This window comes from Ambystoma mexicanum, chromosome 9 (genome assembly GCF_040938575.1).
Source record: "Ambystoma mexicanum isolate Mex_15411 chromosome 9, UKY_AmexF1_1, whole genome shotgun sequence".
Lineage (NCBI taxonomy): Eukaryota > Metazoa > Chordata > Amphibia > Caudata > Ambystomatidae > Ambystoma > Ambystoma mexicanum.
The window spans coordinates 1,351,782,208-1,351,807,371 of record NC_090931.1 but is presented as its reverse complement, the minus strand read 5'-3'; positions in this window follow the sequence as shown (position 1 = coordinate 1,351,807,371).

Here is a 25,164-nt window from a genome sequence, read left to right as displayed (position 1 = left end):
GGCAGACTTTGGACAAAAATATCACTTTGTAACCTGCTTCTGATCCCCTTCGCTGTGGATAATTGTGACCCTGTTGTCTGAAACCCTTGGGTCAGAAGAGGCCCCCGGCTTTAGAAGAATTATCTTCAGAAAGAACCATAAGGTAAGTTGCAATTACTTTCACATTTGAAATGCATGGCAATATGTTTTAAATCATGTTATGATGATGTTTATATTTTAGAGGCTGAGAGCAGTTGAGGACATTTAGTATTTTTTAAAATCTTTTTGCAGCCTTGCACAGGGGTGTGAAGGCATTTACTTTTAAAATAAATAACTTTGTTTTCTGATTTTGCAGGATTACTAGGATAATGTGTAGATATGTTTGTACGTGTGAATATTCAGATCCCCTTTTGCCAGATTACTGGCTCCCAGTTGCTGCATGGATTACATTCAAATCCGTATGCATCCTCCATAAGGCTTTCAGGGCCTGGGGACCTCATTATCTTCAACTCTAACTCACTAAACACTCTCCCCACTAGACCACTTCACTCCTCTGGCACTAACTCTTTGTGTGTCAAGCATTTTGCTAAAAAGAGGACAGATGGTTGTTCACTTTTCTCTGTGGGCTCCCTCCTTTGGGATAGCCTCCTCCACCCCCTGCACCTTGAGCAGGATCTTCTCAAATTCCAGAAGCTCCTTAAGACTTTCCTCTTCTCCTCCTCCTTCCCTCCTTCCCTCCTTCTCTCTTCTGCTGATCTCTCAGTTACTGAATTGGTGTCCTTGGCCCTTATGCATCTTCGGGGCCTTGACCTCTCACACCAATATTCCCAGTTCCTGTCTATCCATAGCACTTTGCATCTGCACACCCTCTGGCCTGGAGTCTTACACTGACACCACCCATGGCCCAGGCCGTGTAGCACACAACATTTCTAGCACTTCATCCATGGCTTAACCTCTAGTTTGGACCACCAGCACTTTACCCCCCCTTGCCCCTCCTTTCAGCACTTGCATTTCTAAATACTCTCAAGGCATAGTATGTTTGTCCTTCTTCTTCTTGCCCCTCTGTCCTTAATATTATTTTGTAATGTATTTCCCACCCTTGCTCGCTCCCTGCCCTTGGGTGCTTTGAAACAGTATATTCCTTTTATATAAGCGCCTAACAAGCAAACAATAAAATAAATAAATAAATCTAAAGAGCATTATGTTTCCAGTGTTTAGAAGGCACTAAAAGGCACTAACCTGTGTCTTCTGACTTTGCAGGTTGGCTAGCATAATGTGTAGATGTGTTTGTAAGTGTGACTATTCATATTGCCTTTAAATGTAAAGAGCATTATGATTCTAGTGTTTAGAAGGCAGTCAATGTCACAAATCTGGGTTTTCTGACTTTGCAGGTTGTCTAGGATGATGTGCAGATGTGTTTGTAAGTGTGAACTATTTTCTAATTGAATACAAAATGATGCCACCGTTTCTAAATTGCGAACCCCATGTCAACATTTGAAAACTGTAAGGGGGTTATGCTGTGCTGCACTAGTTAGTCAATGGGTGTTTAGAGGGGCTGCACAAAATATTGCTACAGATTTTTTATCGCAATTTTAAAACCTAAATGTATACAATTATCTTTACTTGTTTTAATGCCCAGGCTTTTAAGGTTGTAACTGTGAAGTTCACTTTGTAGCCTGTGAATGCAGATGTGTATGCATGATATACGAGGCATTGCGCAGTGGCAGAAACAATGTTACAAGTGCATTCACGGTTGGGCCTTGAATGAACACAGTTTAGAAGAAAAAGACATCGACAACATTGGTAGCTCTCGCCTTTTATATAGGTATGGTGAGGTTTGCTTAAAGCAAGCACACATGAATGGAGAATGTTTTGCCCAGGGCTTTATTTTATAAAAAATGTAGTGTTTATGGGGAACAGTCTGCCACTTGGGAGAAATCTGAATTTAAATATGGGGTGTGCAGAAACAGGTTTTATGCAAGCTCTGCAAATTTGATAAATTTGATGTATTAATTACATTATATACATTTTGACTTTGGGCTCTTAGAATTCTTGTGCAGGGTGAATCAGAGTGTTATCATTTGAAAATACAGTTGTGTTTATATAAAAATGAGGGTTTTGCCAATGTGTTACAGATCACACAGATGGTTGAAACACTGGTGCAGCAATTTATGTATAAAGTGTTTGAAACTTTTAAGGGTGACAAAAATCAATGTGTTATACAAGCTCAAGGTTTGCTTGGTTGTGATAAGGTTTTAAGATGCTGAATATTAAAATATGCTGAAATATGCTGATGTTAAATGTGTAAATGTGTAAAAGATGTAAAACATGTTTTATACTAATTGTATATTTGTATGTTTTTTATAGAAATGTGTTTCAACAACTAAACGTTGCAACAGCTCACTTTTGGAAAAAACGGCATGCAGAGCTGAATGTTTTGTGGACCCTAGAATGGGATTTGGGGGACCGATAAACCTGCATGGTCCTTGTGCAGTTTCAGCACTGTGTGTGGCATGTGGCCTTAAGCAACCAGTGGTCGCTGATGCCATGGATCTAGAGTGTAGCACAGATTGTGCAATCTCACAAACATCAAGGCATGGGGAAATGGATCTAGGAATACCCATGGATGTGTCTGATTGATGGGTTCACGCAATCATCAAGGATGGATCATCATGGCAAGATTTTGTGGAGTGTGTCATTTGCTAGTTCTCAGGGGGCTTTGAGTCACAAAGGCCTGGGGTTGCCACTGACAAGGAAGAATGGTTTTTGGGCTAGTTTAAGGAGCCCCAGCAAAAGGTGTTATGGAAATGTCTCGAGAAAAAGCAGCGTTTTTGGACCCTGTTGCTGTCCACAAGTACAAGATATAGAGAGGGTAATGGTGCCAATTGCTTTGGTATTGCAAGGGGCTATACACCAGAGGAGATGGTGTTAGCAAGATATCAATCACAGGGTGCTAAAGATAGTGGTTCTCATTTCCATAATCGGTGCTACAGAATGTATAGCTATGTTTTGATTCATCAATGGGATATCTTTGTTGTTGATTATCAAGGGACAGAGGAATCCCTGGGTGGACCGATGAGCAAAGGATTACTTTTTTTTTTTGCCTCATCAATGAGCCTGAGGAATACCTGGGGGCCCTGATGAACAGATCTGTTCTTTTTTGTTTGTTTTTGATCTATCAATGGGCCAAAGGAATGCCTGGGGGCCCTGACAATCAGAGTTGTTCTTTTTTGTTTTTAATTCATCTAAGGGCCTGAGGAATGTCTGGGGGGCCCCAACGAGCAGAGTTATTTTTATTTGTCAATCATTCTCAACAACAGGTATCATGGGTATCTGACAAAGGGAAACCCATTGTTTTTAAGAAGTGTGATGGGATGGGTTGCTATATGCTGAATGATTTGTTACAACTTCTAAAGATCTGTTGTGTGTGATATATATTGCATGTGTTTTATACAGCTTTAAGGGTATATTGTATCATGTATTATTTGCAGTTTCTAGCTATGTAGAGCTGGCCATGCATTTAATTTGATTTAATTAAAATTTGTACGTAGTGCTTAAAGGTCAGATATAGATGCACAAATATAACAGTGTTTGTTTTATCAACTTCTAGAAGATTGAAATGCTAACCAACTGCTGTGATTTAACCACCTATGGGGGCTCAAATGGAAATGGGGAATGGCTTTTTATATGGGGACTTACCGGTCCTGCAAAGGTCGGAATAGACCGGTAAGTCCCCATACCACCAAGTCATTGGCGGTACCGGTATTGGTGCTAGTCATGGTGCTAATAGCACCAACCTCGGAATGAGGGCCATTGTATTGATAAATGTCAATACATGTATCGCTGTATAGATGTTACCAAATCTGTCTACAATTTGATCATTTTGCATGCATTTTCAAAAACAGCTGACAGCGATCTCCATTTTGACATTAGACTGATAAAGAATATACTGTGTTGACCACAGATTATGGGTTTAGAATTTTGAACCGGCCACCTAATGTAATGTTAATATTTTGCAATGCTTTTCACATAGTCCGTTAAACCTCTGGCATATGTGGGGTGTTGCAGGAAGTGCACCAAACTGATAAACACTGTTAGCACAACTCCATCCAGCTACAAAGCTATCCAATGTGCTACACTCCAGGCCTGCGGATCAGTGTTCACCACCATCCTAGCCAGGCGATTTCTGTTTAGGCATTTGGAACATAGTGGCGTAAAAAACCATGAAATGCTTTGAATAAAAATGTCCAAGTGTGTCAATTCTTATGCAAAAATCCTTTTATCTGTAGAGTATTCTGGGCCCAGGCACAGCTGAGAAAGCAAAATTCACACAGAATGCAGAACAGAACTGCATGAAGGGTGCTGTCAAAAATACACCCCTAAAACAAGAGCTTTTATAATCATACAACTAATTAGCATCACACCACATGGCCTTATTAGGTTAGTCCTCCATGTGAGGCTAATTGGTAAAGCTACGCCATTCTCCTATAGTGAGACATATATTTATCCTGAAATGATTGGGTCAGGAAAACCTTGCCACACCACCCTCAACCCCCTCTGTGATGTCACAGTCCAACCCACGAATTCTCACATTATAGTGCCAAAACATTGAGACATTTTAGATGACCAGCTGATCTTTATTAATCTGCCGCCAATCCATTGCTCATGGGAATACAAAGGATTACAACTGATCATGACACTGGAGGACTCTTGAACCATTGACAAGTTACTGTTTTAATGTTGCATCTTAGGAACTCTGCAAACCTCTTCCCAAGCTCATATGTGCAAAGGTGCAATTTGAAAGCGCCATGGGACATCTTTAAACCGTCACTAGACCAATTTGATAAACTCATATGCCGAATTATGAAATTATTGTGCATTCACTGCCTTTCCCCAGGACCCATGAGCTTTGCTTCCTGACCTCAAAAGTATCAAAGGCTGTTAATTTCTTACCGTATGATTCTGGTAACATGTACTTTGCAATGTGCTGCCAGCCTCTGCGGCTACTAAGCAAATTAATACAATGTGAATTTGTTTCTAGTGAAAATCAAGCTCTGAGGCCTGTTTACAGTGCCTCGGTCTAATGTTAAGCTTGTATACTTACCTGTAACCCAAAATGTATTGCCTATAAGTTATTCACTTGAAAAACAATTATTTAGGGCCTTTTCCTTCCAAGAGCATAAAACTGTGTGGCTATCAATGAAGCAATGTCCCCTTTTAGTGGGCTAATCCCTCAGCTGATATGTTAGCACATTTCTACTGTGCTGAACTTGCCTTTTTCGTTGATCTGGAGAACGCTTTCAAAAACACTCCACACAAGTAGCAAGTGTGTGGTGGTTAGGTTTCTTTCAAACTTTATTTCTGTGCGTAGATTTCTGCTCCTCAGGGGGTTTAAATGACCCGCTGAGTCGTTATCGGGTCTTAGATCGAAGGCTAGTAGGTATAGCAGAGAGCATTTTCATTGCATGTGAATGACACTGATGCATCACGCATCTGCTTTCCTGTGACAGACACCAGCCCCATGCAGTCTCTGATCATGTTTGGAAGTCTGAAATTAGGAGTGTATGCTTTGGCAGGAATCAGAACACTGTCCTCATGCAGCGCTGCATAGCTCATGTTACACTGTATGAATTCAAATGGGTTTTTATTGTGTGCCCCGTTTAGTGCCGTTATTTCAACAATTCCCATGATGATTATTTTTGGGAACTGTGCCAGGAACAGGTTGTCTTGAGTGATACCCCGGCTACCCGTAGGGATGTTGAAGACTTTAAGAGTGACTCTCTCCATAGGATACTTGATGTTAGATATCTGCAGCGCCTCTGAATGTGCCAGTCTAATAGTCAGAGAGATGCTTACAGGTTTAACTAATAAAATGAGCTATATAATAACTATTTTGCAATGCTCAGCGTTGTGATGCTGGAAATGCATCGGAGGGAGAGGGCCTCTGTATCCTTGTCCTTTACTGCTTTTTATTGTGTGTTCTGTCGTGTTTTCCGCACAGAAGTTTATGTGGGACTCCTGGCGGTGCAGCTATCTCTTTTGGTTTGGTGAACAGACCCATGGGATACCCTTATGGCACCCATGGGTGGGGGTACAACCCTGTACCCCAAGTGTATGTTTTTGGGCACCTGTGTGTGGCCCACAGAGCAGGGTGTGGGCTAGTGGCAGCTCCATGCTGAATTTGACAGGTGCTCTGAGTATCCTCCATTCTGGGGATGCCCAGGCCCTGTCATTGGAATTAGTTGATTCCTGATAGGAAACAAGATGGCCCCTGTGGCCTCTTGCTTTCTATTGCCTGTTACCTTGTTTTCCCAAAGTCCTGGGAAGTCCTGACTTTGTCCCTTCCCCCTGACTGGCTGTTGGGTGAAAGTTCCACATATGGTGTTGTTGTGAAGTCCAGGCCAGACTGGTTGGAGCCTTCCCAGTGACTGTATGTTGTGGGTACACCCTGTGGGTGGGACCTGGGTGAATGGAGTGTGTGACCAATATGCACTTCTTGTTGTGGATGTCTGGTTTCTGGTGTTTGACACAATCACTGAGACAGCCCTGCCCGAAACTGGTATGAATGCAGTGTGGAGTGTTGAATGGCTGGGTACTTGTACCAATACACATAATTTGTGTGAGTGTCTGGAGAGAAGTGAATGGCCTGAATGCACTATGCACCTGATTGGCTGCCTGCCTGCATGAATGCCCTTCTGACCGATTGGTTGCCTGAGTGTGACCCAACAGAATGAATGGGAGATCAACTAGTTTATCTGAGGGCCTCTCACTGCAAGAATTCGTGTTCAGAAGCTGAAGAGAAACTGGAGTTGGAACTGAAGCTTAACCTTGAAGTCCTGCTGGAAGAGAAGTCTTGTTGCTGCTCTACTTCACCAATCTGAAAGCTGCTGTGTTTCCAAGGACTGACTCAGAGAGGGCCTGGTTAGGCACCCGTGCTACGAGGGACCATTGTGCACTGCTAATCTTTGCCAGCGCTCCCTGGTAGACAGACCTATGACAGGCTGCCGATCGGAGATGGGGACGGCTGCGGAATCACAAGGAAAGCACCCGGACATGGTTGTCCATCCCCATCGACGACCGCTGTCACCGACCGGAGCCGCCGTGCTCCTTTTCACTAAGTGAAACTGCACAGTCAACTGTTTTGTCCTAACGGAGAAAGCCGAGGCCATCGACGTGCCGAGGAAAATCCGCCGGTGGGTTTCCCACCACCTAAAGACCACAGAGACGCCGACGACTCGACACCCTTGCTGTGCCACAGTTCTTCACAATCTCTTTGCAGTCCTGAACTATCGTCACCAAGGTGCCGCGTATGCCTCTTCCTTGCAGGAGGCCAACGCTCCGTCATCGACGAGCACCACTTGGAACGAAGCTGTCACCTCACCGTCATTGTTCAACCCTTGTTCCTCATGGGATCTCGACGGTCCGTGGCTCTTGCCTTAAAGGGAGCCGCTCAAGAAGGATCCGTCGACGACCCGACAACAAACTCTGCTATTCCAGGTACAATGGGGTTGTAGAACTATTTTAGAAGGAAATAAGTCTTCTAGAACAATATATGGACTGGGCTTGTGATATATCTTTACTTTACAGGTTGCCCAGGTGTGGGGGTTCTCCACACAGAACTGTGTCTATGTACCGGGGCCAGGATTCTGACAATTGTTCTAACCAACTGCTTTCCTCCTATGTCTATTGTTGGTTACCTCTATTAATTGATTTGTGTGACATTTAACCTGAGTACAGTTGATGCACTTTAAAGGAATCTAATAATAATTGTGGTACCACTTAGAACTGTATATATTTGCCATTGTAGGTTCACTAAGCACAAAGTGATTTATGGTGATTCTGTACATAACCTTGAACTTAATTATATAAAGACTGTGTTTTAACTAATACAGTGTGTGGACATTCCTGTGTGGGGCCTTGGGGACTACACTGTACTTAGGAACTAGCCTGCAACACCGCCTGAAAAGCTAGGCCCTGATTGCTCGTCCATTGCTACCAACAATAGAGAATCTTGGCTGGGGTCCACTGTGCCTCTCCTCTGCCATATAGAGAGCAGGAGTACAGACACCCCCCTCCAGTCTGTACAGGCGTCGCGACACAAAAGTTTAAATACAGACCTCAGTGTGTCAATGCAATAAATATTGTCATGATCATTATTCCCTGCCCTCAATATACATCTCCCTCTTACCGCACACCACCAGCTTATAGGTCACTCAATCAAATAATGCTCTTTTTTAACACCTTACCCTAGATCTGCTTCTGCTCTTAGTTAATGCCTACATTTTCATTTGAAATGACATCATTTTCTACAATTATGGAACACACAAATTGAAATTATAGGACATGCCTGACTATGTTATTGTTGCTTGTGCGTCAGCTCTTTGATAATATTTCTATTCAGTGTGTGTTTTCCTTGTGATCAATACTGTTCAGCTGCACCATACACTGACACATTGTAGTGAATTAATCATTGTAAGGAGTACTGCTCTCATTCCCAGTCTACCACTTTTTCTAGTGCTTATGAGGTGGAGAAGGGGCATGAAGCAGACTTCAGATCTCGTCAGTGCTTTCCTTTTCTGTCTTTAAGGGCAATTTGCTTTACGCCTGCATGAAATTTTCATGAAGGTGCAAAATTAAAATGTGTTCCTTTGCGACCCACCTCCATTAAGCACCTGCTAAAAGGCAGATTCAATAGAAATTGATTAACAAATTCCACTCACAAAACATACATCGCAGTCAGTGTGTTCTTTTTGAAAGTTCGATGTTGCAGGTAGGGCAGTTGCATGGTTGTAGACGCTCCCAAGTGGGCACCTTCCCAAAGAACAGGTTATTTGGCCATGCTCATTCTCAGTAGAAGGGCTCTCTGACCTCTCTTTGTATGGTTAGGAACTTGGGTTTTCACCATAAGTTACCAGGGTTATCCAGACATGTACCCCTTGCTCACAGTGCTTAGAGAGGCACAGCTTCACCTCACTGATGAGGTCCGGCTAGGTAGAAACACATGTCTGGGTTGCTGTTGGTACTCTTGTTCAGAGGAGAAATGCCTTGATTTCGGTGCTGGACTGCCCAAGTGGGTGGGACCAGACTGATATGCAAATGGATATTTCTCCTCTCTGAAATGTGCAGTGTGATAAAATATGGTTGTAGGTGCAGGTAGGGCAGATGCAATGTCATCCACTGTCTCCCAAGCCAAAGCTGAAATATAGAATAAGGCAACTCTTTTAGTAAATGTGTGTAGGCCTTTTTATTGTTCGAGAAGCTGTCATGTTGTCCGGTAGGTTATGAACACAAGAAGAATAGAGTTAGTTTTGCCACATTTCAGGGAACTAGATCTGTTGCACTTAAGGCACCTTTAGGTTTCTGAATACACAAGTATGTATTTCTGAATAGGGTTCATACTAGGACATTAGATTAGTTGAGTTTTGTTTACACCATTGAGCAAGGATATCACCATTTTGAGAGATGGCCCATTTAAAGCTGTATAATTATTATTATTTTTTTAACGCTTTTCTTTGCACTTCTATTTGAAGAGCACCGGACAGCCAAGTGCAGGAATGAAAAGAGGTTTGGACAGTGTTAGCTGAAGTTGTGAGAATTGGCTGTTCCCAGGACTCAAAACTTGATATCCAACAATTATTTTAATTCAAGATGATAATTAGATGAATACACATAGCTTTGATCACCAGGTGCACAGGGAACCATGTAGTATCATTGCCAGAGATACAAAGCTAAGCTGAGTACACAGTATCACCAAATTTAAGTTAGTTCCATTGAATACATAGTAGAATGCATTGGTGAGACCAATACAAATGAGAAATGATTCCCTGCACAGAAGTCCTTCACCATGTTTTTTTTCTAAAAGAGCTATTTATGCCATTACCTACTTACTAGAATGTACACCTGCATTGGCAACATGTATCAAGACAGGAGTTTCAGAACAGGCCATTTAATGGTCAGAGACTATTGGGGCCCGAGCATGGGAAGTGAGATGGGAGAATTTGTTTTTTTCTTGAAGCCAAGTTTTGATCTCTCTATGCACAATAATTGCTAACTTGTCTGCCTCTGAGGGATGCAACATCCAAAGCCATTCCAGGAGTGCAAACCAGTAGCACTAAAATGTGTTATCACTGTCTGCATACAACCTTTCAGCCAATTAAACCACCAGTTAATGATGCTTATGGTGATGACATTATAGTTGATGGGTTGAATTTGAGTGGTTTGGCAAATAGTGGATTAGTCAATGGTAGATTCTAATGTACAGGGTTCTATAGGGGTTTTCATTGGAGTAGACAATAACCATGTTTGAATTGTATGAAATTATATTTTTTGTAATGATGGAAATCTTGAGGCTTTCCACTTTATAACCCTTGACCCAACGTGGGCGTTTTAACTTTCTTTTGTATGCTCTAGGCTGTTACTTTTGCAAAATAAAGTAATACAGTTGTTTTTGCCTTGGACCTGGCGTGTTGCATTATTTTGTCTCACTGGGTTGATTTTGGGAGCATTTATAGATTACTAGGCCCTAGCCTCCTCGAGTGGTTGAGGGATCCTTGCCGCACACTGGGCAGTGTTGTCGACCTGCCAAAACTGGTTCCAGATTGTACAAACGAGGAGGTGATCAGGTGCAGAGTTCGACAAAAGTCTGCCTGATCCCATGGATGGCCACTGCACTCCAGGCAGTTGAGAGAAAAGGCTCAGCGCTGATGCACCTCGGAGATGTCAAGAACGTGAGTGTACCTCTAAATGGAAAACAGAGCAGTGTAGAGATTTTAGTTTTTTATTGTTGTGATGATTTAACAGGTTGAGTAAAAGGAGAGTAGTCACAGTACATGGGAAAGACCATGTGGTGTAGTAATAAGTGTTTTTTTGGTGAAATACTGATGTGAATTGAAGAGTGGGTACTCCTCTTATACGAGGAAGGGCAGCGCAGCATAGATTAGAGATTGTGTAGATTAGGGAAGATTATATATTTGGTTTTGTTTCATCCCGGGTGACGAGGCCATGAGGAGGAGAGAATTCTCTTGCTTCAAGAAAGTAATTGTTATAGATAAATGTTTTTTATTGATGATTAAGGGTGAATTAATTGGTGCTCCATTTTCTGCATTTGTATATCACTGTGCTTGACAGATTTAACTGACAACCAGCTTTTTCAAGATAATGATGATGTAGAGATTATTTTTGACATATGCACACCCTACAAGTTGACAGTAGAGCATGGAGAGATACCATTGACAAAAACATTATCATCACACTTTCAGAAAGATTTAGCGAACATGCCTAAAGAGCTATGGACTAGCAACCCCCATGATGTACGCCTCCTGAAGAGAGTAGGAGTAGTGAGTATTAAACTACAACAGGGGGCAATATTGCAACAGGCGAGACAGTACCCCAAGTTCAAGAGAAGCAGTTGAAGTAATATATGAAACAATTGTCAAATTACTGCAACAGGGCATTATACAACCATCAGAATCTACATGCAATACGGCAATGTACCCTGTGAAGAAAACCAAGGCGGGGGTCTTGGAGGTTCATGCAGAAACTCCACCATGTGAACAATATAGTGGAGACAGAGTTTCCAGTGGTGCCTAACCTAGCAACAATTTTGGGTAATCTACTTACAGGCGCCGCCCACTTCACAGTGATTGATCTTGCGAATGCCTTCTTTTCCATTCCATTGCACCCAGACTCCAAATAACTAACCAAATTGTATTACTGCAAACAGAGATTTCAACACACCCGATTACCACAAGGGTAATGTGAATCACCCAGTGTTTGCAAATTGACTTGGGAAATTTACAAACACAAAGTGTGATAATACAATATGTTGATGAGCTTTTGGTGTGAATCATGGAGGAAGAACAATGCAGACCGGATTCAGTGATGCTTTTGACACTATTGGCAGAGAAGGGGTGCAAATTGGAATATTGCCAGAAAGAAGTAATTTATTTTGGACACATATCATCAGAAAGAATGAGAGTAACACCGGAAAAATCACAATGAATACACAACACACCACAGCCAACGACTGTCAAAGAAATGTAGCACTTTCTGGGATTATCCAATTATTGCTGATCTTGGATTTTCGACCACACTACACTAGACCCCTTGTTCAAGGGCTGAAAGAAGCACACAAGGAAAAAGGCCCCATTGTTTGTTCATCAATCCAGGTAGGCTTCATAGACTCTTGACTCTTACCCTCCTTCTCTACAATGCTACAAAATGTGACAAATGAAAGCATTGACAAACTGATTACACTTACAAGAACCCTCACACATTTGCTTCTGGTTAAATACTCATCCGATCAGCCTCTCATATCAGGTGTGCTTCAAGTGTTGAGGTTTGTTCCTCTAACGCGATGACTGCAATACTCAGCGGTTCAGATCCCACTAATATCAAATGCTTAAATGCTATCTCTGTCTCTCCTATCTTTTCTATCTGCTTCTCTATTGACTATCCGGCCCTCCTCACTAAATCTGGTAGGAATACATTTAAAAAGAATATCCTGGTCTCCAACCCAGGCCTTCCTATCGCTGACACCTATACCAGTGCCTCCTCCAAGGAAACTGTCACCAACATCCTCTTTGTCGTTCCCTCGCCATACCTATGGACCCTATATATGGTCTCTGTGCTATCTCCTTTCTCTTCTTCTCCCAATAATGGTGGCACCCAGTGGGATGCCCTCCTGACCTCCTTCCATTCCCCTAAGGTCATCATTAATGTTTATTCAAATGGGACCATCCTGGTTCAAGGCCTTTGATAGATGCTTCCCTCGCCTCATCAATTTCCTTACTTCTCCTGCTGTCCCCTCTCCCCCCTCCATGGCATCCTCACCTCCCCCTGTTGCCTCCTCCTCGGCTACCTTGCCCACTCATTCCCTCTCTGCCCCCCCTCGGGCTCCTTCCACAAGTCTGCAGGGCATACCTCTGATCTGTACCCCTCCCCGGAAAACATTCAAGGATGTCAACCTTCTCCACATTTCCACTATTAACCCTTGCTCAGCCGTCAAACACTCCTCTGACATCTGCTGCCTTCTGTAAGAACTTGACCTTGATGTCCTTGGACTCGCTGAAACATGGTTCACGGCCAGCTCTGTCACAAGCTTTGACACGCTCCTCCCTGACGGCTACAAGATCCTCACCATGCTCAGGTTCAACCGCTCCGGAGGGGGTGTAGCCTGATCTTCCCTGAGTGGATTCCTGCCTCTGTCATTCCTATGCAGGCCTACTCCTCTTTTCAAAGCCTTGTCTGCAGGCTCTCTCTCCCCCCTAGCCAGTCCCTTACTGTGCCTACTATCTATCGATCACCTGGTCAGATTTCCTCCTTCCTCTCTGAGTGGGCAGACCTCTCCTCTTCACTCCTGGCCTCGACCACTCAACTCCTCCTTCTTGGAGACTTCAATATCCACCTGGATGCTTCCTGTCCTCCCTCTGGACTCTTTTGTGACCTCTGCGCCTCTCTCTCACTCACCATTCTCCCCTCTAACCTGACCCACTCTGCAGGGCACACTCTGGATGATATGATCACCTCAGACCTTCCCCTTTCTGTCCCTCTCACCACTCCTCCCTCCTGGAGTGAACACCTTCTCCTTTCCTCCCATCTCACCCTCTCTACCCCACAGGCCAAGCCACTTCCATCACTGGCTCCCACCTTCTCGGTCATCCGACCCATGACGTGCCTGTCAGTTGAGACGTTCGCCACCACCTTCTCACTCCCTTCCCCCTTTGGCTGACTCTCACCCTGACACAGCCCTCTCCTCGCTCCACTCTGCTATATCCCATACTCTTGATATCCTTGCCCCTGTCATGAGGATCCGCCTGAAGCCCAAAGCCAAGTGCAACTCCTGGTAAGACTCAGAATTCATCACCCTTAAAAGCAAGTGCACGGTGACCGAGAGGAAATGGCATGCTTCTTGTACATCCTCTGACGAACTGGCCTGCTGCCTGCTCCAAGGGCAATACCAGCTCTCTGTACTCATAAAGAAGAGAACTCATATCCAAGCCACCTCTCTATGGCACCTAACAACTCGACTGAACTCTTTTAAAATCTGCAAGGCACTGGCCAATCCTTCTGCAGTCTCTACCTCTCCTGTCCCTTCCCAGGCCCTCTGCATGGCACTGGCTTCTCACTTCATCTAAGAACTCAGGACATCCTCACTCTCCTCCTCTCTGCTGCCTATCTATATGCCCTACTCTTCCTCTGGCCCTTCTGCATCCCCCTCTGCCCCCTCCTTCTCTGCCTTTCCCCTGTTCTCTGCAGACAAGGCTTCTAGACAAGTCCATTCTATGAAAGTCTCGTCAAAACAGGTTCACCCCTGTTCCCCCAAAACTATCAAGGACCAAATTGACACCCTGGCTCCTGCACTGGCTGACCTCTGTAACCATTCCTTTGCCACTGGAGTCTTCCCACACCCCTGAAGCACTCCATTGTGTACCCTCTTCTTAAGAAACCCTCTGCCAATCCCTCCTGCCTGGCTAACTATTGACCAATCTCTGTCACTCCCTTCCCGGAGAAACTGGCCATCTCCCAGCTTAATCTCCACACTGAAACTGTTGATTGTCTTCATGACCATCAGTCTGGCTTCAGAGATGCCGTAAGCATGGAAACTGCTCTCCTGAACATTCGTGAAGCCCTGCTCTCCAACCTTGACTCTAACGCACACTGTGTCCTCATCTGGCTTGATCTCTCTTCTGCCTTTGATACTGTCAACCTGCTAAATTGCCTCTGTGATAACCTAGGTATCACTGGTCAGGACCTGGCATCCTCTCTGACTGACCCTCCCAGGTCCAACTTGGGTCCTTCCTCACTGCTATCTTTTTCTCTACCTGTGGTGTCCCCCAGGGGTCAATCCTCTCTCCCTGGCTGTTCAACCAATACCTGGCACTCCTTGCCCACTGCATTGCTGCTCTCAGCCCCAACTTTCAGTGCTATGTGGATGACACCTCTTCTCCGTCCCTCATCTCTGACTGTCTGTCTGCTATCCAGGAGTGGTGTGCCGCCAATAACCTCTGCCTTAATGCCAGTAAGACTGAGATTCTCCTCATGGGCACACCCACTCCCTCCTTTCCTGTTGCTCTCTGGCTGGCATCTCTTGGCCCTCTTCCTACTACTACGTGCAAGGCTAAAAACCTGGGTGCCAGGTTCGACTCCACACTCTCTTTCTCTCCTCACATCTCTGACATCTCTATGAAGTCACCCTAACAGCTGCACCTCCTCAGAGGTATGCTTCCTTTCCACTCCCTCCCCCAGAAGCTCACTGTCTCCAGAGCTCTGGTTCTCTCTAGGCTGGACTATTGCAACAGCCTCTTTCTATATCTGCCTGCTTCTACTCTCCGCCCTCTGCATCCAGAACAGGACTGCAAGACTTGTCCTTGGCCTCAAGCCCATGGATCGTATCTCTCCAGGACTGAAATCTCTGCACTGGCTCCAATTGGCTGTGAGGATTAAGATCAAAACCCTCTGCATCGTCCACAAGGCCTTCTGGGGCCTGGGGCCTCAATACCTTCAACTCTCTCTTCCTAAATATCTTCCTTCTCGAGCTCTTCCCTCATCTGTCTCCAACTCCCTCAGGGTCAGTCGCTTCTCCAAGCAAAGAGTCGATGGTAGAACGCTGTCTTTGGCTGGGGTCTCCTTCTGGAACAGCCTTTTTGCCTCCCAGAAACTTGAGAAGAACAATCTTCGGTTCCGGAAGCACCTTCAAACCTTCCTTGTTGCTTTTGCCTTCTCTACCCCTCTCCCCTGCTGATGTCCTGGCTGACACTGGACTAAACTGGTTGCCAGGCCACCCATCTGATCTTGGGCCCAAGCCCTGCCAGCTGCACGCCTGCACTGCCTCCCTGGCAACACCACAACTGGAGACTGTTTTCTGTATCCCTACAGTCCCCCCAACAGCACTTAAGCCTTCACTCACCCTGCACTTGCCACTAGTTGGCCGTTCTTTTATTTATTTGTTTTTTTTAATTATCCCATGCACTGCACTTTCCCCTCCCCCCCGCACTTTTCTTTCGCCCTTCCCTTGCACTTGTGCGATCTGAATGACACCTGGCCTAGTAAGATCATTGTCTGTCTTCCCTCTGTTCCCCCTCCCTTGCCTCATCGCACCTTGAAACACTAGTGTATAAGTGCATTATAAATGCAATATCATATCATATCATAAAATGTTGAGCTTCGTGGTATGCCAGTATCTCTTGCTGCCTGCTGAGTAACTCCTACTGAATACACACACTACATGCATTGAATCAAAAAGCTTCCTTGCTGCTTTCACTCTAGGGGATTTACAAAGTCGACATTATCCCTTTCAAAGATATTGGGCCTCATTATTAGATTGCCGGTCCGGTAACAATGGTACCGGTAAGCTACCGGCGCCATTGCTAACTGTTAAGAATTTCAATCAGGCGATACACTCTGCTCTCGGCCTAGTGTACAGTGCAATGGAAAAACGTATTTGATATATAGGGGGTTATTACAAGTCGGGCGGTAGGGGATACCGGGCACCGGTAAGAAGACCGGTGGCGTAATCCCCTACCGCCCGATTACGAGGTGCCCTAACGTCCCTACGGGTCCTGGTAAGGGACCAGGGAGCATATAACTGGCTTGCCATTTGTGAACCCGTTATTTGCGCCCGCCCCATTCCCATTGAGCCCTATGGGGGCTCAAATGGGAATGGGGAATGGTTTGTGCAATGGGGACTTAACGGTCCCGCCAGGGTCGCACTAGACCGGTAAGTCCCCATTGCACAACACCGGACACGGTCATGGTATGGGAGTCAGCCATGGAGCTAATTGCTCCATGGCTACTGCCAAACTCATAATGACCCCCAAAGATTCAATTATTTGAAAGATGTACCACTCGTATCACGCCCCTTACTTAAAAATACCCTGGGCCATGCTGGACCAGGAATCAGGCTGGTTTGTAAAAGGTATTATTTATTTATTTAAGATGAAAATCACAATATATATTTTAATAGGTAAACAACAATCAACAATGGGGTGACAGAACACTGAATAATATATTTAATACACTAGGACTAAGTAACGAGCAAAACAAATGCAGCACAGAAAATAATACTTTTGTGTTGGTTTCAGATCAGATAGAACTAGACATTCCCGCTGTAACACATCTCCACCCACCAATAAGCAAATTTAAATAAATGTGAGGAGATAGCAAGTATTTAGAAATAGTACAGATCAAACAGTGTTTCACTTCCCCTTTCCCCCCTTACAAAGAAAGAGAAAAAGGAAGTGGGCTTTTCAACTGTCAGTATGACTGTTAAAGTGACAGAGCAAGAACTCTAAATGTGTGGAAAAGTGCTTAAATTATTATAAATTCCAATGGAAGCCATTTTGAACAGTTGCACACAATCACCAGCAACGATTTAGTCCTAAGAAAACATTTGAAATCTTAAAGTCCAGGTTGTAAACAAATGGAAACTATTTCACACGTGTAAACATTTCTCAAAATGGGAATTTGCTGCAAACTTTTCATTGCGCGATATTCTCGATAATGGGAGAATCACACTGTTTTGGGTTCTATGGATAGCTATGGAAGTTAGGTACAAGTAGGAGTTGAAATTTCATTTCTATCACAAAAACTGAGGGAGGTATAGAGGTTTTAGTAGGTCATTTTGCGAGATATAGGCGCGGACAGAGGTTTTAGTTTAAAATCAGAAAAATATTGACTATGGACTAGAGCATCCAAGCTAAGCCACCAGGACGGCACAGGTAAGAGTCAGGAGTGATTTGCATCTGAGTCCTGGTTCCTCGCTGTCCAACTTGGAGCGCTAGGATGGTCACTTGAATGAAATTAATAGATCAAAGTTGACAAAATGATTAGGAAAAGGATGCTTTTACAGATAGACTGAATAAGAATTCACTACGTATTTAAACAATATTGCTGATTATGGAAGTAAGGATAGTTCAGAAGTTAGGAGGGGATAAGATAATTCACGGTAATCAACAGTTTCTAGCTTCCTGTTAATACTCACACGACAAAATGGATTGTAGATTTTGGACCGTCAGGATTCTGGAACTTCAGGATACTGGACCATTGAATCGGATCTATCAGGGACAGACAGCTGGGAACATCGGACTGGACAAGGTCAGCAAGGCTCTCATGTCACAGCATGGCACAGGACTGGACGGAATCTGCCCTTATTGGTTCTGAGGATATTTCATTTCAGCAGGCAAGCATTAACAGCACTTCCGGCTGTATTATGATGCTGCCCCTAGGCTTTTGGGGTTCTGTTCTAGAGTTTAAGGCCTAGCTGAGAATGGTTCAGCTATGCATGGGCCTTTGCTTTGCCAAGATTCTGGAGTCTGGAACAAGGAAGATGTAGATTTCAGCAGCAGGGTACTCCACCAGCATCAGGAAAGTGAGTGGATCTGTCTGTCCTATGTGCTCTGAGCTGACTCTATTTATGCTCTAAAATGACACCATAAAGGAGGTGAGTGGGCAAGCTTAGCTTAGCTTGCCCCTTTTTGAGCTGGACTGCAACTTTGTCATTGTTCCTTTGCGTTCTGTAGACAAGATTCTGTTCTAACCTGCAATTAAAACCTCCCCTCCCTCTGGGAGAAAAACCTGCTTTTCCAGTTTTTTGCAGCTTCAGCCAAGCTGATTAACTTTTAAACCTAGCAAAAACCTGTAACGCTCACCTGATTCCCACGGAGGCGCAGGTCTGGCTTCGAGTGCTGATGCTTCTTCAATGGTGAAGCGCAGGACTCTGAAGATGGACAGGAAGGGCCCCTCTTCTCTGGCTTCTCCGGCTCGCAGGAATATTCCCCTGTGCGTGAAAAGGGAGTATTACCTACTGACTGAGTTATGCTCAAGCCTCCCACTCTCTTCCAACCCTCCACGATACCCTTCCATGATTCCCCGTGAAGTCTCACCTTAGGGTCAGGAAGGATGAGCTCTCCATCCTGCTTCTGATGCAGGGGCGCGTTGAAACCCAGTTACTTCACTGGATTGAGGATTGATGGGAGTTCAGGTAAGCTTGACTATTCAGGTAAGGCTCTGTAAAAGTTCTGTTGCAAGTTCAAAAGTCCAAGCTTAATAATAATGTTCATTGTCTTTTTCCCCTTAGGGGCCGGGGTTCGGAATGCCGGAGATATGGCGCCGACCCGAAGTGAAACGTGCAGTTCCAGTAAATGACAGGTGAGTTCTGGATGAGTGCTCGGGTAATGACTTTGCATTCGCTCATTCAATGTCTTTGTCTTTTTTCCCCATAGGGGCCGGGGTCCGGATGCCTGGAAGCGGCAAGACCCGAAATGAAATGGGAATGACCCAACAGGTAAGACTTAGAAGGAAACTGAGCTTTTCCTATTCCCTTCCTTCTCTCACCTTGTTCTTGTCTTTTTCTCTCTAGGCTCTGGGAAGTGGCTGTGGATCCGGATGATCGCTGATGAAGATGGTGGCGTCCAGGAAAGGTGAGTGAAATGCAGCGCTGCAGCGATCGTAGCGAATTGCTTTTAAAATGATGTCTTCCTTTTCAGGATCGTCGGTGTGAAGTCTCTGTGGTGCTGATTTAACAGGTAAGGTCTTTTGTCTCCCTTTGCAGGTGACCCAGGATACTGACAGGCGTGGCTGAGGTCCAGATGCAGGAGCTGACATGGTGAGCGTCCAGCTGCGAGGAGCAGAACAACGCGAAGTGTGAGTTGCTGATCGGGTGTGGTTTAAATAGCTTTGGAAGAAGTTCCAAGTGTGTATCCTTCCTCCGATCAGGTTTGTATCCTTCCCCGACCACACCCGGGTGGAAAGTAGTCCCACAGGTAAAGTAGTTCCATTCAGGCCTCAAGAGGGCCTGGATGTGGCAGCATGGTCTGCATCAGGTAAGTGCACATTAAAACACTTGAACACATGTCTAGCTTCATGAGCCTGGCGCCTAAGGCGCCAGGACAGAGGTCCAACATAAGCCTGGTGCCTAAGGCGCCAGGACTGCGTCCAAAGGGCCCCAGCTTGGGCCCGCTGGCACTCCACTGGGGGAAATGATGCCTGCCTCTGGGGTTGCTGGGTCGGACCTGGCTCCTTGGAGGTAGGCATCATGACAGTACCCCCTCTCAAGGCCCCTCCCAAGGTTCTTCCCTCCGGGGGTTTTGGCTTGTTCGGAAATCTCAGGTGAAATTTTTGTACTAATCGAGGTGCGTGGACATGGTTACTAGGCTCCCACGATCTCTCCTGAGGTCCATATCCCTTACAGTCAACAAGATAGAAAAGTTTCGACTTTACCACCTTGGAGTCTAAAATATCTTTAACTTCGAATTCTAATTCCCCTTCAATTTGAACTGGATCTGGAGGCTTGGACAATCGGGTTCCAGGTTGTACGGGCTTCAAAAGTGATGCATGAAAAACTGGATGAATACGCATGTTGGACGGTAGATCCAGTTTAAAGGCCACTGGGTTGATTATAGCCTTGATGGGATAAGGTCCTATGAATCTGGGATTGAAGGTTCACGGGCCCTTGAGGGATAAATGTTTAGTTGCTAGCCATACCTGGTCTCCTACTTGGTAAAGAGGAGTTTTACTTCGGTGCAAATCAGCGTTTTCTTTATACTTTTTTTGGCTTGCTGTAAATGAGTTGCAGCTTCTTTGAAGGCTCGGGTTATTGTGGAATGCAGATGATTTACTGCGGGCATTTCCAGGGTCAGAGGTGGATCTAGGTCAGAGGTCCGAGGATGGTGACCATACAAAGTATAAAAGGGGGTTTGTCCAGTTCCAGAATGCACTGAATTGTTGTATGCATATTCTGCGATCCAAAGGATGTCTTTCCAATTTAACTCAGATTGGTGTAACATGCACCGAAGATATTGCTCGAGAGTCTGATTGGTTCTCTCGGTTTGTCCGTCGGTCTGGGGGTGGTGGCTGGTGGATAACCGCACATCAATTTGTGCTAGTTGGCAACACTTCTTCCAAAAATGGGAGATAAATTGACTTCCACGATCCGAGACTAATATGGAAGGGAAACCATGTATGCGAACTATATTCTCCAGGAATTCCTTGGCCAAGGTGGAAGCAGAAGGCAAACCCTTTAAAGGGATAAAGTGGGCCATTTTGGTGAATAGGTCCACAATTACAAGGATTGTGTTGTAACCAGCACAAGGAGGCAGGTCGGTTATAAAGTCCATTGACAGGATGTGCCATGGTGCCGGTGGAATATCCAAGGGTTGAAGTAGGCCGGCTGGCCTTTTCTTTTGAGCCTTGTTTTGGGCGCAAATTCCGCAAGACAGAACAAAAGACTTAATGTCTTTTCTCCAAGAAGGCCACCAGAAGTGACGTTTGATTTTTTCCTCCGTTTTAGCGATACCAGGGTGTCCTTCCATTAAAGATTCATGATTATGGGCAATAACAAGTTCTTGCAATTCTTTACTTGGCAGAAACAACCGCTCCTGGAAGTAGGGTAAGTCATCCTTAACGGTGTAATGAGGACCCTTCTGACTCCATTCCAGTAAGGTTGAAGAGTCTAGAAGTTGTTTTACTTGCGTTTGGATGTCTTCAATAGTTTGCAATGAAGTTAAGCCTAAGATTCTTTGCTCAGGTATGATGGGCACAGGTTCTAAGCTCGAATTAGGTTCTTCCATGCCAATCCGGGATAAGGCGTCCGCTTTTCCATTCTTGCAGCCAGGGCGATAGGTAATTACAAAATCAAATTCCGCAAAGAATAGAGCCCATCGGAGTTGTCTTGAAGATTGAGCTTTGGCCGTCTTTAAATACTGTAAGTTTCTGTGGTCCGTAATTACGGTAATGGTGTGTCTTGCCCCGAGAAGGTAGTGACGCCAAGCCTTGAAAGCAGATTTGATGGCCAGTAACTCTTTATCAGTAATTGCGTAGTTGATTTCAGGAGGAGAAAATGTTCTGGACCAAAAGGCCACTGGGTGTAGCTGGTTAGTTTTTGGGTCTCTTTGCGACAGGACAGCTCCCATGGCCGAACTGGATGCATCGGTTTCCACTATGTACGGGAGATCTGGGTGCGGGTGTTTCAATACAGGTGCAGAGGTGAATTTGGTTTTCAGGTCCTGGAGGGCTTGTTCGGCCTCAAGAGTCCATTCGAAGCGTTTGTTTTTCTTTAGGAGAGCGGTGATGGGTTGGACTGTTCGGGAAAATTCCGGGATGAATCTTCGATAGAAATTGGCAAAGCCGAGCATGCTCTGAACTCCCTTCACCGAGCTAGGAGATGGCCATTTGAGGATGGCGTCCACCTTTCGCGAGTCCATTCGGACTCCTTGAGGTGTCAGGATGAATCAGAGAAACTCAACTTCTGTGGTATGAAAAACGCATTTTTCGAGTTTTGCAAATAGTCTGTGCTGGCGCAGTTTCTCAAGAACTGCCCTAACATGTTTTCTGTGATCAGATTCTGAAGAAGAGTACACCAGGATGTCGTCAATGTAAACAATGACGCAGAAATCGATAAGTTCCCGAAGAACATCATTCATAAAGTACTGAAAGGCGGCAGGTGCATTGCACAACCCAAAGGGCATCACCTGATATTCGAAGAGCCCAAATTTGGTGCGGAATGCAGTCTTCCATTCGTTGCCTTCTTTTATGCACACCAGGTGATAAGCTCCTCGGAGATCTAACTTGGTGTACACACAAGCGTCTTTCACCTGGTCGATAATCTCAGGGATCAAGGGCAGAGGATAACGATTCTTAATCGTTATTTGATTTAGGGCGCGATAGTCTATACACGTTCTAAGGTCGCCTTCTTTTTTCAGCACGAAGAACAGAGCTGAAGAGACAGGAGACTTGGACGGGCGAATAAAACCATTGGCTAGGTACTGATCTAAATACTGATGCAAATGCAGGTTCTCAGGTTCCGTAAGAGCATAAATCCTACTACAAGGTAGTTGAGCATTGGGTACCAGATCGATTTGGCAATCATAAGACTGATGGGGAGGTAACGTGTTAGCCTGTTCTTTCTGAAAAACGTCTTGGAATTCTTGGTATTCTGACGGTAGCTGTACAGGGGTGGAAGTTGCTGAGGCTAGACCCATAGCTGGATTTCTTGGATAACAAGTTGGTTCACAATCAGGAAAACTTATCTTCTTTGCTCGCCAGTCAATTCTGGGATTATGTGTTTCTAACCAAGGAATTCCAAGAATGACTTGAAATTGTGGGGCCTTGATCACATCAAACATGATTGCTTCCCGATGTCCATCCTGACCCACCAGAGTCACTTCAACAGTGGAATGCGTACAGGCCCTGAGGCTATTTCGGTTCCATCTACTGTAGTAATGACATCTTGGGTTACTTTCGGGCGGAGAGGAAGCTTAATCCTGGAAGCCAATTCACGGTCTATGTAATTTCCAATAGCGCCACTGTCGATATATGCTTTTATAGCATGCAACTGCTGAGGCTGTTTTGGGTCCACGAGCACCATTGGCATGACAAAATGCAAGGTCAAAGAGTTACTTTTCAAGCTCGGCAAGCGGACCCCTACGCTTGTCGGGCTAGGTCGTTTCCCGAATCAGGTGTCAATAATTCGTTATCAGTAGCTCCAACCACCTTCTTAAGTGGTTTAACTGGACAATTTAGAAGAAAGTGACCGTAAGTCCCGCAATACAGACAAAGTTGCATTTGCCGCCTTCTCTCTCGTTCTTTCTGCGTTAATGGTCCTTTAACACCACCGATTTGCATAGGTTCAGATACGTCGGTACTCTTGGAGTTAGCGTGGGTTTTGATCGGTACTCGGTTTTCATACTTGAACCGATCTGCTTTTCTATTTTGAAGTCTGTGATCAAGTTGAACCACCAAGTCTATGTAGTCTGCGCAGACCTGGGGTGGGTTTACTATCTGAGCTAGAACATCCTTAAGCTCTCTGCGCAGGCCTCGATGAAACAATGTGATCCTTTTGTTTTCTGGCCATCCAGTTTCCACAACCAGTCTGTTAAAGGTGGCAATGTAGGACAGAAGATCCTGATTACCTTGTCATAAGGATAGCAGTTCGTTATCAAGGGCCTGTCCTTGAGAGTGTCGAGCGAACAATCTTTCCATGCTGGCCTGGAAGCCCTGAAAATTCTGGAGAATGGGATCATCCTGATTTACCAATGGAATAGACCAATCGGCAGCACTGCCACTGCGGTAAGATAGTATAAAGGCTACCTTGGTCTGATCGTTAGGGAAGGCTCCGGGTCTGCATAGAAAGTGTAAACGACATTGGTTCATAAAGACGGCATATTTCTTGGGATCCCCCGCAAAACGTTCAGGCGGGGCCAAAGGCATGTGTCCAGGTAGATTAATTTGTACCGGGTTACTCAAACCCATTGATGTGGAAATGTCTCCGGAATTAGGTAAAGGAGTGTGCCCTGCCTGGGCCTGTAATAACCTTTTGGCTAGGTCATCAGTTCTTTCCTTGGAGAAGATCAGTTCTCTTTTGAGAGCGTTAGTCTCCTGGAAATTGTGGGTAGGCTTCGCGTTCTGTAACGCTCACCTGATTCCCACGGAGGCGCAGGTCTGGCTTCGAGTGCTGATGCTTCTTCAATGGTGAAGCGCAGGACTCTGAAGATGGACAGGAAGGGCCCCTCTTCTCTGGTTTCTCCGGCTCGCAGGAATATTCCCCTCTGCGTGAAAAGGGAGTATTACCTACTGACTGAGTTATGCTCAAGCCTCCCACTCTCTTCCAACCCTCCACGATACCCTTCCATGATTCCCCGTGAAGTCTCACCTTAGGGTCAGGAAGGATGAGCTCTCCATCCTGCTTCTGATGCAGGGGCGCGTTGAAACCCAGTTACTTCACTGGATTGAGGATTGATGGGAGTTCAGGTAAGCTTGACTATTCAGGTAAGGCTCTCTAAAAGTTCTGTTGCAAGTTCAAAAGTCCAAGCTTAATAATAATGTTCATTGTCTTTTTCCCCTTAGGGGCCGGGGTTCGGAATGCCGGAGATATGGCGCCGACCCGAAGTGAAACGTGCAGTTCCAGTAAATGACAGGTGAGTTCTGGATGAGCGCTCGGGTAATGACTTTGCATTAGCTCATTCAATGTCTTTGTCTTTTTTCCCCATAGGGGCCGGGGTCCGGATGCCTGGAAGCGGCAAGACCCGAAATGAAATGGGAATGACCCAACAGGTAAGACTTAGAAGGAAACTGAGCTTTTCCTATTCCCTTCCTTCTCTCACCTTGTTCTTGTCTTTTTCTCTCTAGGCTCTGGGAAGTGGCTGTGGATCCGGATGATCGCTTCTGAAGATGGTGGCGTCCAGGAAAGGT